Below are 12680 nucleotides of genomic sequence, written 5' to 3'. Positions count from 1 at the left end.
TACACGGTGATGTAAATAATTTTCGTACAATAGCTGTGCACACTTACATAGTAACTTCGTTTAATATTCAAGTAGGCTAAATGTTTATCGTGTTAATCTCATAAAACAGGTTAGTCTAATGAAGGGTGCTGTAGATGATCGCGTCGAGGTCAAAGGATAGGGTCAGGTCGGCGCGGGTCATCCACTGAAAACGTTCGCACGCCATGGGGCGGGTTGCGGGCTCCACTGCCGTGAACGCGTCTCTACCGTTACACGTGTCATTACAGTTCACACGTAAAGAAATAGGGACAAGGACATCAATATTTTCCCTTTTTCTACATTTAAGTTTTAAAGTCAATAGTGCATGAAAAATGTGTTTATTTTTTTTATAAACATTTAATTAAATTTACACGATCTTTGCGGTGATCGTCAGCCGTGTCACGCATGATATGGCGAAAAGTAGAAGGGCAAGATAAAGACACAGTTTCATTTTATTTTTAGAACTTTTTCATTATATTATTCTGACTTACTTAAATTATAAATAATGCAAGGACTCTGCAGTAAAATATTTCGTTTTTAAACCTACAGAATGTGCTTTTATTCAGTGTTAAGGATTTAATACTTACATAGATAATTTGCATATAAAGTATACTATAATTTTGATATAATAATTAAACAATGGACTGAGCAATTAGTAAAAAAGAAATACAATAAACTGCACCTAATATGAACAAATACATTTCAATTCTCATATTCTGTGCACTACACGGATGATTTAAGACGGGTGCTTGCAAGTTAATAGGCAATGAATGGAGGAAACTGCTTGCACTCACCGCTCCTTACAAGTTTTTTGAAGAGCGCACCGGATAATTAGATTAGATGCCTGCGCAGACTACGTGCAAACCGAGAACGCTGCCTTCTTTTTTTTGTTATTAATAACGCTAACTCGTATCGAAGTTCACATCGGGAGAAGGCAATTACAAGTTTTAGACTAAAATTGAAAATTTATGTTCGCAATAACTTCACATCCCTACGTTATTTATATTGCACTGTAACTTTTGCGTACATTTTAATTATAAGATGCGAGTATAATTTTACGAAGATATTTCATTTCTTCGTAAACTTTCAAAAATAACAAGAAATAATACAGCGGAAATAACGTTTTAATAAAAGATAGTGTGGTTAACTCACCTGTCCTCATGGGTCCGGATTGAAGATCCGTTAAATTGGACACGAATGATGATTGAGCGCAACGAAGAGTCCTCACTAGGAGGTGATTATCTACGGAATGACCCGCGGCGGCGTCCCTACCCGGACAATTTAATTAAATATGGCTTCGGATTAACTCGATGAGGCTTCACACAAACTATTCTGTTTCATATTTTCCAACCCTCCAATAAGCGTCCGCCTCTAATAATACCGCTTCATTATTGTAAAGTATAAGTTGTCATACCTTCATATCTTACATATCGAGTAATTTCATGGAAATACTCTCAGCAAATTACCTGCAACAAAAAGATTACACAATTAGATTTTGCGATTTGTTTACGCCAAAGTCAATTAGTATAAACAATGTCGCTCATAATAACAATGGCAGCAGAAGTGACGAACCGAAGTTACTTCGGTGTAAAGTCTTGACTTTGATAATAATGGGTTTCGTTGGAGCGGGCGGGCAGGGCGGTGGGGTGCGATTGTATCAGATGATAAACATCGGCCGCCCGCCGCTCGCCGCGCCATCCAAGAGTCGGCGCTAATTAAACAACAACGGAGAAAATTAATTTGATTGTTTCGGAATTGCGCCTCTTTGTTCAGGCCTACGTACCCTACGGACAGGTTACCTCGGAAAAATATCATATTGTAACGAGTAACAACAGCAAGCCGCGATCAATTTTCACGTGTGCGAGACGCGTTCCGTGTAAATAAACTGTTTATACAGTTTTGTCGGCGGCGGCAGCGGTACACCACACGAGTGGCGGCGCGGCGCGGGGCGGCGGACACCACTGTACTGAGTTAACGCTTGACACCTACCCGACCACTTACAAGTGCTATCGATCGATGTTAGCGCGGATGTGACGTGTACGCATGTTGCCTACACCTATTTAATGGTCGATCCCACTATGAGCGGCAAACAGTATCGAGCTCACGACTACTAGACTTACATTTACTGTTGTTTATGCCAGTGTACCCCAAAATGTGTACCGCAGTCATTAGTTAGTGTGCCGCGGAAAAATGGCAAGTATTGTTAGGAAGTTATGAATATAATTTTGTTTGAACGCGAGCGTTGTGCGTCGTCTTGGATGGGGACGTAAGGGGAGAAGGAAAGCAAAACATATTTTAATGATATCCATACTGCCAGAACAGCTCTTTAAGATATTAGGATAGGATAGACTCAATGACTATGACATAGACTCACAGCCATACAATTATTTAAGCATTGGTTACAAGTGACGCTCAGAAGAGTAAAAGAAACGCCGAACTTTAGGCAGTAATGAATGTCCTATAGGAAATTCTGTGAATTTACTAAGGTACATATTGAGTACACGGTAGTAATTAGGTTCCTAAACTCTGATTTAACGATGCTTAAATATTTAACAATGTTAAATATTAGTACGGGAAGGATTAACATTGTACGTTACAGATATTTCGCGTGTGTTCTAGATTGTAATAGAGAATTACTGCACATAACTTATCGCTCGCAGTAGGGCGGCACCTTAAGCAAGAGCTCACAGCTTAGCTAGTTATCAATATGTGTCCATAGCACTGAAGTGATGATAGATGAAAACTGAGAATGGGATTGGCTACTTTTTATAGCTATGAATTTTCAGAGCATCATCATCTTTACATTGAATTTTTTTCCCCTAAATTGTGGTATTTTAAGCATAGCAATGCCTTCTTACTCACATCGAAATGTATAAATTTACGACAATGGTTTTGACTGAAACTTTGATCTAATTGGGCGGACAAGCCTGCGCTACGATGGCGGCTGTCACTGTATACCGCTAGTTACAAATCCTGACACAACACACCAGAAGCACGACCAACGTAATCATTACATTACAATCTCCGTCGCCTTCCTCAACTCTCATAATGACATTTTATCATTAATTACCCTGACACTTTGAGCATCGCTGCGACGCGACGTAACACGAATTAACAGCAACCAATATTATTGGGTGTAACACAACACCATTACATAATAGTATAGTTAACGTACTTGTACACCGTTTAAAATAACAAGCATATCGTTAAATGAGGTGAAATTTTATTAATTACTAGCTTTTGCCCGCGGCTCCGCCCGCGTTATAAAGTTTTTCGGGCTAAAGTTTTCCGTTATAAAAGTCACGCTATATAATTTCCCGGGAGCCTATGTTCTTCCCAGGGTCTCAAACTGTCTCCATACCAAATTTTATCCTAATAAGTTGGGTAGTTTTTGACTTAAACTCAACGTTCGGGCAGACCGATGCAGCGGGGGACTTTGTTTTATGATATATTTTTGTAGAACTTTTTAAGAGGAACAATCCCGTCATACATTATTGTTGCATAACTTTAACCGTTTACGCAGCGCACGCAACAGAAGCTCTCAAAACTAATAAATTGTCCCCGTTTTTGCATCATGTTTTATTACTGCTCCGCTCCTATTGGTCATAGCGTGACGATATATAACCTATAGCACTCCAGGAACAAAGGGCTATCCAACACAAAAATATTTTTTCAGTTCGAACCGGTAGTTCCTGAGATTAGCGATTACTGCTCCGCTCCTATTGGACATAGCGTGATGATATATAGCCTATAGCATTCCAGGAACAAAGGGCTATCCAACACAAAAATAATTATTCAGTTCAAACTCCTAGTTTCTGAGATTAGCCATTACTGCTCTGCTCCAATACAAAATGATTTTTTTAGTTCGAACCGGTAGTTCCTGAGATTAGCCATTACTGCTCTGCTCCTATTGGGTATAGCGTGATGATATATAGCCTATAGCACTCCACGAATATAGGGCTATCCAACGCAAAAATATTTTTTCAGTTTGGACCGGTAGTTCCTGAGATTAGCGCGTTCAAACAAACTAACAAACAAACTCTTCAGCTTTATATAATAATATAAACCTATAGCACTCCAGGAACAAAGGGCTATCCAACACAAAAATATTTTTTCAGTTCGAACCGGTAGTTCCTGAGATTAGCGATTACTGCTCCGCTCCTATTGGGCATAGCGTGATGATATATATAGCCTATAGCATTCCAGGAACAAAGGGCTATCCAACACAAAAAGAATTATTCAGTTCAAACTCCTAGTTTCTGAGATTAGCCATTACTGCTCTGCTCCTATTGGTCATAGCGTGATGATATACAGCCTACAGCACTTCACGAACAAAGGGCTATCCAATACAAAATGATTTTTTTTAGTTCGAACCGGTAGTTCCTGAGATTAGCCATTACTGCTCTGCTCCTATTGGGTATAGCGTGATGATATATAGCCTATAGCACTCCACGAACAAAGGGCTATCCAACGCAAAAATAATTTTTCAGTTTGGACCGGTAGATCCTGAGATTAGTCATTACTGCTCCGCTCCTATTGGGTATAGCGTGATGATATATAGCCTATAGCACTCCACGAACAAAGGGCTATCCAACGCAAAAAGAATTTTTCAGTTCGGACAGTAGTTCCTGAGATTAGGCATTACTGCTCCGCTCCTATTGGGTATAGCGTGATGATATATAGCCTATAGCACTCCACGAACATAGGGCTATCCAACGCAAAAAGAATTTTTCAGTTTGGACCGGTAGTTCCTGAGATTAGCGCGTTCAAACAAACAAACAAACAAACAAACAAACTCTTCAGCTTTATATAATAGTATAGATATGAAACAATAAACTACTCACAGAGGCTATTAGTTCTACACAAAATCGAATAGTATGAAATAAATATCGATGTAAAAATTCAGAATTACATGCGGTAGTGGAATGGGCCAACTTATATCCGAGGGTGAATTATTTACGCAAGCTCGGATGCGGGCGGGAGGGGTTGCGCGCTCCAAGAAAGATCGAAGCAACGCGACTCGACAAATAACTAGATTGAATTTCATTTGACCGGAGACTAAAATTGTATTCAACATTTAGCAACAGCTTACCGAGTATCGGATCATAATAATTATAAACATTGTACTCATAAAGGAAAATGTTATAATTTAATATTCAATGTAAAGTTGTATTCGGAATAAAACCGACCAACCGTAGGCGAGGTGTAACGGTAAAACTATTTAAATTAACAAAAGTAAATAATACGTAAACATTTTACTGTTACTCTGGCGAAACTTTAAACGCTACAAAACTAATTAGGACCGGACCTGGAGTGCATAAAACATAATAGACAGTGGGAAGGGTTGATTTAGAGACGCGTAGAGAATGTGGTGAACTACTCATTAAAGGACACGCGGTTCATTTCATTCAGAGTGGAACAAAAACGTGCGGCTGTCCGTTACGGCGTCGATCGCAATTAAACACGGAAACCGAACGAGAGCCGTACGCCCCGTACGGACGACTAGAAAATCGCCGAACGAATGAACAATACAACACTTACAACAGTCATCTAATTACTTCGTGCCTGTACGCCTCCCCTTGTTTCTACAATGTTACATCGTGGTGCAAAGTTATTTCCGGTTTTTGCCAAACACACTCGCCCCGCACTAACTTTCATCGTACAAAATGTGTCCCACCAAAAGAGTTTAATTAGCAATGTATGTAGCGCGTTGATATAATGTCAGAAACTGCGTGCACACAATCGTATAATGCTGTACAACGGGTTTCATGCGAGACTTCCCGTTGGTAGAAACAATTTACCGGACCGAATTATTGGAGACCTTTGGGTCATTAATTGGAGACGAAGTGGGGTTTAATACAATCGAAATCAAATTAAGTACATTCAGTTGCGGTAGAGCGAATCGGGTTGAGTTGATTCAGCGAGATAGGCGACACGTGCGCCGCTCCTCGCCAGGGTTCCGACCTGCATAATAAGAATAAGAACTATCTTTTAATGGCAATATAAAACTACTATGCAGCAAAAACTTTTGTCATTCTTTTATTAACTGTAAAATATATTTTCATTCCATAATACTAAGTATATATATAAGTCGTCCCGGCAGCTTGGGAGTGAAATAGATTTTTATTTATCTTCAAAATTATTTTCTGAAGTTACTGTGGTGCCATTAGTAGACTAAAGTACTAACGAGCTTTTGTAAAACCCGCTGCCGATGTCGAGGCGCCACAAAGCGGCGTCAGTCGATATCACATCAAAAAGTGTCAAAATCTTTTAAGGCTCGTCATTGCGTCATATACTGCATGGAACGAACGCTTTAAAATATTTTACTAACAAAAAAAAGGGTAAGAAAGTATACAATTTTGCAAAGACAAGTCGCGTTTTTTCGCAACTCACAATGTGGCGCCTCAAGTAGAGTGTGGTGTGACACAGCTATCAGATTGAAAGCGACGCGGCGTCCTGCCGGGGTTATGAGCTAAGCGGCGCGTAGTTTCACGTCGGGAATGGATGGTCGAATTAATTGAAATATAGCGTCGCGCCGGTGTGCGGTCGTGCGGTGGCGGATTGGGAGATTAAAGTTGCAGTAGTTGAGCGCGGGAGCAGGTGCGGGCCGTGAGGGGCGCGGGGCGGGCGGGCGTCGGCCGGCTGCACTGCGGCGGGCTACATCGGCTTGCTGAACACGAAGTCGAAACGTTGAAAAATTGCACTGAACGTCTTGATGCCGCCCCTCGCATCGGCGACGAGCTGAGCTACATACAAATAAACCCTGATGTTCGTGTTGCCAACGCTCCCTTCCGGTATCTCGCATAACAACACATCGATGCACGTAATCGACGTCCTATAATAAAATCGCAACGACCTGTCAAATACTTTTTTTTTATTAATAATATTGAGATTAAAATAAAGTATGATGATGTTTTTGTCATTGGTTTATCAAATCATGCACTTCGAATGATGGAAAATATTTTCAACATTCCCGTTAAGTCAATATAACTAGAACAAAACAGTTCTTTAATATAAGTTGAAAGTTGTGGATAAAAGTGCAGGAAGATCAATAGATATGAAGAAACAATTTGTCGAAACAACAAATGATATCTTGAAGTTCCCCGCTTCTGAAAGGTCACAGTGAAAAATATTGCAGCAATGCTTAAAGCGCAACTTTTGCAATGATTGCGATTCTGCGACTTTTCAATATAAAAACTTATTATTTTCGTTTTATCTGCCCCTGATATAGAATGATTAAATTTCAATAATATTTTACGTTTCGATACCGACTACAAGTCTATATTATTTTTTATAATATAAGTAAATAAAAAACTGAGAATATCACGGTTTAATACCTAACTAAGCGAGGGTATCAAGCGAATGGTAAACTATATTAAAGGTCCGAACAGCATCAAGGGCCGGGATGGTCGACCTTCATAAAACAAAGTTTATGACAAACAATAACATTTATTACATAGTTGAGTATTAATGCGTACTCCATTTACAGCTGGATGGGCGCCGTCGCGGCGGCCCGGCGCTGTCGACGCTCGCGCCGTGCCGTGCCGCCGACATCCCTCAGCTTGCACGATTTGCGGGGCGGGCGCTACAGCCCGTAAGATAGTGGCGGATTATTGTACGATTAAATTTGAGTTCCAAATCGTGGATTAAAAGCCGTAGCGCTCAGCAAACACAACGCTTTTACCAACAGCGACGGAGGTTTTGGCGCTGCATCGATACTGTATCGGATTTTATAATAATCTTCCCACGTTTGGTTGCTATGTCGTGTTTAAATTTCCTGATAAGCAAACCACAAGTTATTTTTTCATTGTTTAGTGATTTTAAACTCGGCGTTATTTTTTGTTAAAAACTTTTTATGTCAACTGTTTTAGAATGTTTGCAATATATAGATCATCCAAATCTAAATAACGAATAGAACATATATCTCCAATATACTTTAAATAGCCTACATATCCGTACAGTAGAATAACTATGAAATTGCTAAAATCCGAGCGTTTTACTTAAAAACTATTCGTTACCATCAATGTATTAGACTCAATTAACGCGTCTATCTCAGTCTCGTAGATCAATTTGCACGAGAACTTATGATGCAAATCAGTTGATGACTGAACGAGTCGCCGAGAATCAACCGCACACTGCGTGGTTTAAACGAACTGTTCAGTACAGACTTATCAAATAACTTGAGATAAAAATTATACAGCCGTTTATATTAAATTTTTTAACTTACATCCAATTAACAAAGATCTTCACAGAATTTTATATTTGTAACATTATAGTTGGATAAAAGAATGCTCAGAGTAGCTATAATAATTGTTAAACAAATTAATACTACTATTTTAGTTACGTGCAATCGTGATTATATAGCTTTATGAATTGCACTAATTTATCGAGAATACTACGGGTTATTGTTTCGAGAATCCATTACCGCGTCTGTATGCACTTAATGAGGGCAATAAAAGAGAGTTACATTTAATATAAATACGAAACGTCCAGCGGCGAGGGGTCGGACAGTAACGCGCGCCTGGGGTTTTCTTGTTCTAGACTCAAATAAAATTTTATATAGAACATTATACGTGACAAACGACTTAAACGACACGAATATCCTCTTTCGGCTAATGCGTTTGGTAGCCTTTCTTATTGTGCACATCTGTCGTCTTACAATAAATACATTCTTTGGCTTGGGGGCGGACGGCGGCGGTGGCCTAAAAACACTGGCCGTCTCCACTCACCCATCCCATGGGGGTAGTTTGAGACGAAGGGTTTAGGAGCTATTATCTCCTAACATTTCTATGGCTTGGTCACGGCATAGTTTAAAAGTGCTCTAGTAGCACATACGAAACTATCAAGTTCGGTCGCATGCACACAGGCTATTAACAAAACACACAAAATACCGAAAACTGTAAATATACTCGGTTTGCAGTTACAAGAGTAATAAACGTCAAGAAATCTTTGTACTATGAAATTAACTTGTTTACCCAACGTTGTACTGCGAGCTTTACTGCAAAATACTGATTGTGTGTCCTAACAATAGCTGAGAAGGCGAGCACATGCTTATTTGTCTAGTAACTATGAATGTTTGGGCAGTAGATAAGAATTTAACATGTCATGGATAGCGTGGATGTTGGATGAGAGGATTGCGTAAAGCCACTGGAAGACATGTGTCACGCTAGTTTTCGCTTAGGGAAAGGTTTTTGTAACGTGGGACTAAAGGATTCAAAACCGAGGCAACGAATTTACATACGAGCGCAGTTCAATTTGATAAATATATTTAATTAAAACATTCAGTTTGTATATAGTATAGATGTTTGCGATAATGTACGCTATTTTAATCATTACATTTATTATCACTAATAGGCGTATTTTTCACACAAACATTTAGTAACGGTTAAAACTATATGAATTTATATTTCAAATTATTCAAACAAATATCAACATCAGGACCATTTTGGTGCGTTGCAATCGTTCTATCTATCAATCTAGTTCGAGAGCAAAAACGAAGACAATACAAAAATACACAGCGTGGACATATCCTATTGGTAACGAGTTCGAAGAAACAATAGCCGAATAAAAACCGCACGGTACAAAAAAAAACCATCGGATGCAGACATGTGACGGTTTTAACGCCTGTCCACCTACTCGTGTTGCGACAACTGCTCGACGTTTAGAAAACTACGTGTCATATAATTTAGTAATATAATATTGGACATCATGGCTACTCATTATAAGAGGCAATGATAAATTCTGGTTACTACTGCTTACTCATCCGCTCTGTTTGAAGTGCTACTGTCTATCGTTGCTTATTAGATATAATTATTCCAAACAAAAGAAGTTCTTTTCGGGACTGTTTCAAAAGTTACAGTAAACTTTATTTTACATTTATCTGTGTAAATAGTGTATGAATACCAATTCATTTGGAAGCATAGATTAGAGTTTGACTTTTGTATTTGGTCGACTTATACATTTATGTAACGAGCATTTACTCAGAAGTTGTGAATCAGGCACTTTATATGGTTGGTAGGGAACCGTCTTTGAATTCCTTAAGGATTTCCCGACATTCTTGCATCCACAATAATTGTAATAATATAGTCTGTCTGGAAACGCATATTCTTTCTTATTAATATTGTCAAATATGAACCATAATCAGACCAGTTTTAAAAGCAACTCACCTACAAAATGTACATTTAATTCATTTCTGCTCAGATATGGCCCAATACCACCAAAAGCTGTTAAGCAATATTAAATAAATATCTATATATAGGTATACTCCACAAACCTTTATTATTTAATAGTGAAAACTTTATTGGCCTCATATTATATTACTTTATTTTAGTTAGACAGAATGTTGTATTGTAAGCTGTATGTTTTCCTATGAGAATAAATAAATAAATAATATCCCAATATACAAGTTCTACCGCAATGTACAAAAACTTGCCTTGCAACGGTGAACAATAATCAGTTTTGGTGTAATGTGTACGCGCAATCACGACGTTTGACGGTCGGCACTTGTCGATGCTCATTTGCGTATCTAAGTGGGCCCGCGTTGGCCATTAGCCTGCGATCGAAGGCGTCATTACTCGCGTAGTGGCGCGCGATAAGGAGCCGACCGCCACTATACCCCTAACGACATCGCTGACGATAGAAGTGGACAACTACGTGCCTCCCACTTTCATATAAGATGGAAAAAAAAAACGACGCAATGCCGACAAAAAATTTCGTTGAAATATCGACAAAAAATATTCGACCACCGTATCGAACTTTGCGATGAATTTGAATAGAGAAAGCTTTGGTTTTATGTGTTCGACGTTGATCGGTTGTGTTTAAATATTCGCATGAATGCTATAAAATCGCAATAATATTACATTGTTGTGTTTGTAACTTTGAAAGTTTAAAATAAATTCTACATAATCGCTATGATCGCCGTTTGGATGCATGTGCTAAGTTATTTTTCAAAAGCAAGATAGTAAGGGCTTTATTATGAAAGCAATACAGTTAGATATTATGTAAAAAGAGTTCTAATATTGTTCTTGTCGTCTCAATTTATTGTGCATTTAGTCGTTGTAGGACAAAACTAGCGGCCTACGAACGACTATAAAAAAACTGAGCTTTGTGTAAAGTAAGAAAATGGCTTACAACCGTACTGTAAACATAAAAAAGAAATTGAATAAATAATGATAACGATTCCAGAATGGCAATATCTTGTGCTCGACTGCCGGGTAGAGCTAAACTAACACGTGTAACCAACTACTTACGGCCATATTAGCCGTAGCATGTGATTTCATAAATGGTCGTGAAACGCCATTGCGGAGTTTCGTCGTAGATTTTAACGAGATTGCCGGCAGTCGCCGGTGGCTGTAGCATCGAACTTGCGGCGAAAACCCTCCAACACGAGTTTACAACTTATTATAAGGAGATCTCCCCGATTTGATATTAAAACTCGGGGAAAATACTTTCTATTTCTTACTCCTCCGTCCAGCTTCAACTTTTTAATGTCCCTTTTCTGCGCAAAATTATTATTAATCAGCAATTTATATTTAGTCTCATATTTTTTAAAAGTTCGTCCTAACTGACGAAGTTAAATAACGTATGTCATATTATCAAGTATTTATTATAATAACTGAGAAGTTATAAGGTTAATACAACTTCTTTTACTGGCTGCGTTATCAGAGCGTGAAATGTGGTTACCCGAAACTTAAATTAGATAATGTTTTATAATACTTGTATCTGCGCTTGCGTATTGAAATATGGTAAAATGGAAAGTGTCAGGTACATAGTTAGGTTTTCTGATACACAGCATTCCTCGGTGATCAAAGGTTTAGTATTTTTATTTTAGTCTATTTAGAGTTAGGTTACCGCAAGACTTCTGTAGCTATTCAAAAATAGAAATCAATTTCCTATTTGATGAGTTAATTGTGTTATGTAATATTATACATCACTTCAATATAATATTTAATAAATCATCATAAAATAAAGAAATAATAGAATTAACAAGGATCGAAAAAATATATATTCGTTTAAGGAAAGGAGACTCCAGAATAAATCTTCAGCGTTTACCTGGAAAATTAGATTGCATAAATTTTAAGACCGAGCAAGTCACTTTCGACACAGATACGCTTACGTAATCAAAGTCATTTTGCTATCGAGCGAATGATCGAAATGTTATTTATATTCCGCGGAAACGAGGCCAATCTTTTGTGACCAAAAAACAACAATCTATTCGTTGGCACTAACAGCTCTGTTTTTTTACTTTGTCTATGCTATGTTTTGTAAGCGTAAATAAAAACCGTCTGCGTTAAATATGTGATTAAGTGATTGCGTACCTAAGGGATTAAATGAAGTTTGGGTGTTTGAATTGAAACATCAATATCTCGAGGCAAACTTGGCAGCTATCAATAATAGTTGTATTGTTTCGATTGGCGTTGGTCAGTTTGTTCGGGGCGGTGTGGTCGGAGGTCGCAGGCGTGCCGGCTCGTCTCGTGGCTGGTATCAGGGTGCATGTATTATTCAGGCGAAGGCAAGATCCCGTGCAGCCGAGCCCGCTCATTACAATACGACCGGCGCCGGCTTGGCGGCCAACTTCGGCGATGGCAGACAACGCGACCGATTAAAATTTCATCTCTCTTTGTTCGGCAGTAGAGATAACGGATCGATGTGCGCCGCTAATG

General features: G+C 38.7%; 1 protein-coding gene across 13 annotated transcripts in view; it reads right to left on the bottom strand.

The window, feature by feature from the left end:
* The window catches only part of LOC115440977 (protein muscleblind), a 253444-nt gene that overhangs the window by 26296 nt on the left and 214468 nt on the right, over window positions 1-12680 (bottom strand). The window contains exon 1 of one of the 13 annotated variants that reach the window (XM_037441988.1): window positions 1818-1986. The exons of 11 other annotated variants lie outside the window; for them this stretch is intronic. The gene's annotated coding sequence lies outside the window, so the exon portion shown is untranslated. Of the gene's footprint in view, window positions 1-1170; window positions 1471-1817; window positions 1987-12680 lie in introns of those variants that run through there. One more of the 13 variants, XM_037441986.1, reaches the window with a different exon arrangement.

This window comes from Manduca sexta, chromosome 23 (genome assembly GCF_014839805.1).
Source record: "Manduca sexta isolate Smith_Timp_Sample1 chromosome 23, JHU_Msex_v1.0, whole genome shotgun sequence".
NCBI lineage: Eukaryota > Metazoa > Arthropoda > Insecta > Lepidoptera > Sphingidae > Manduca > Manduca sexta.
The sequence above is the reverse complement of the archived record's forward strand: the minus strand, read 5'-3'. Positions and strand labels throughout refer to the sequence as shown.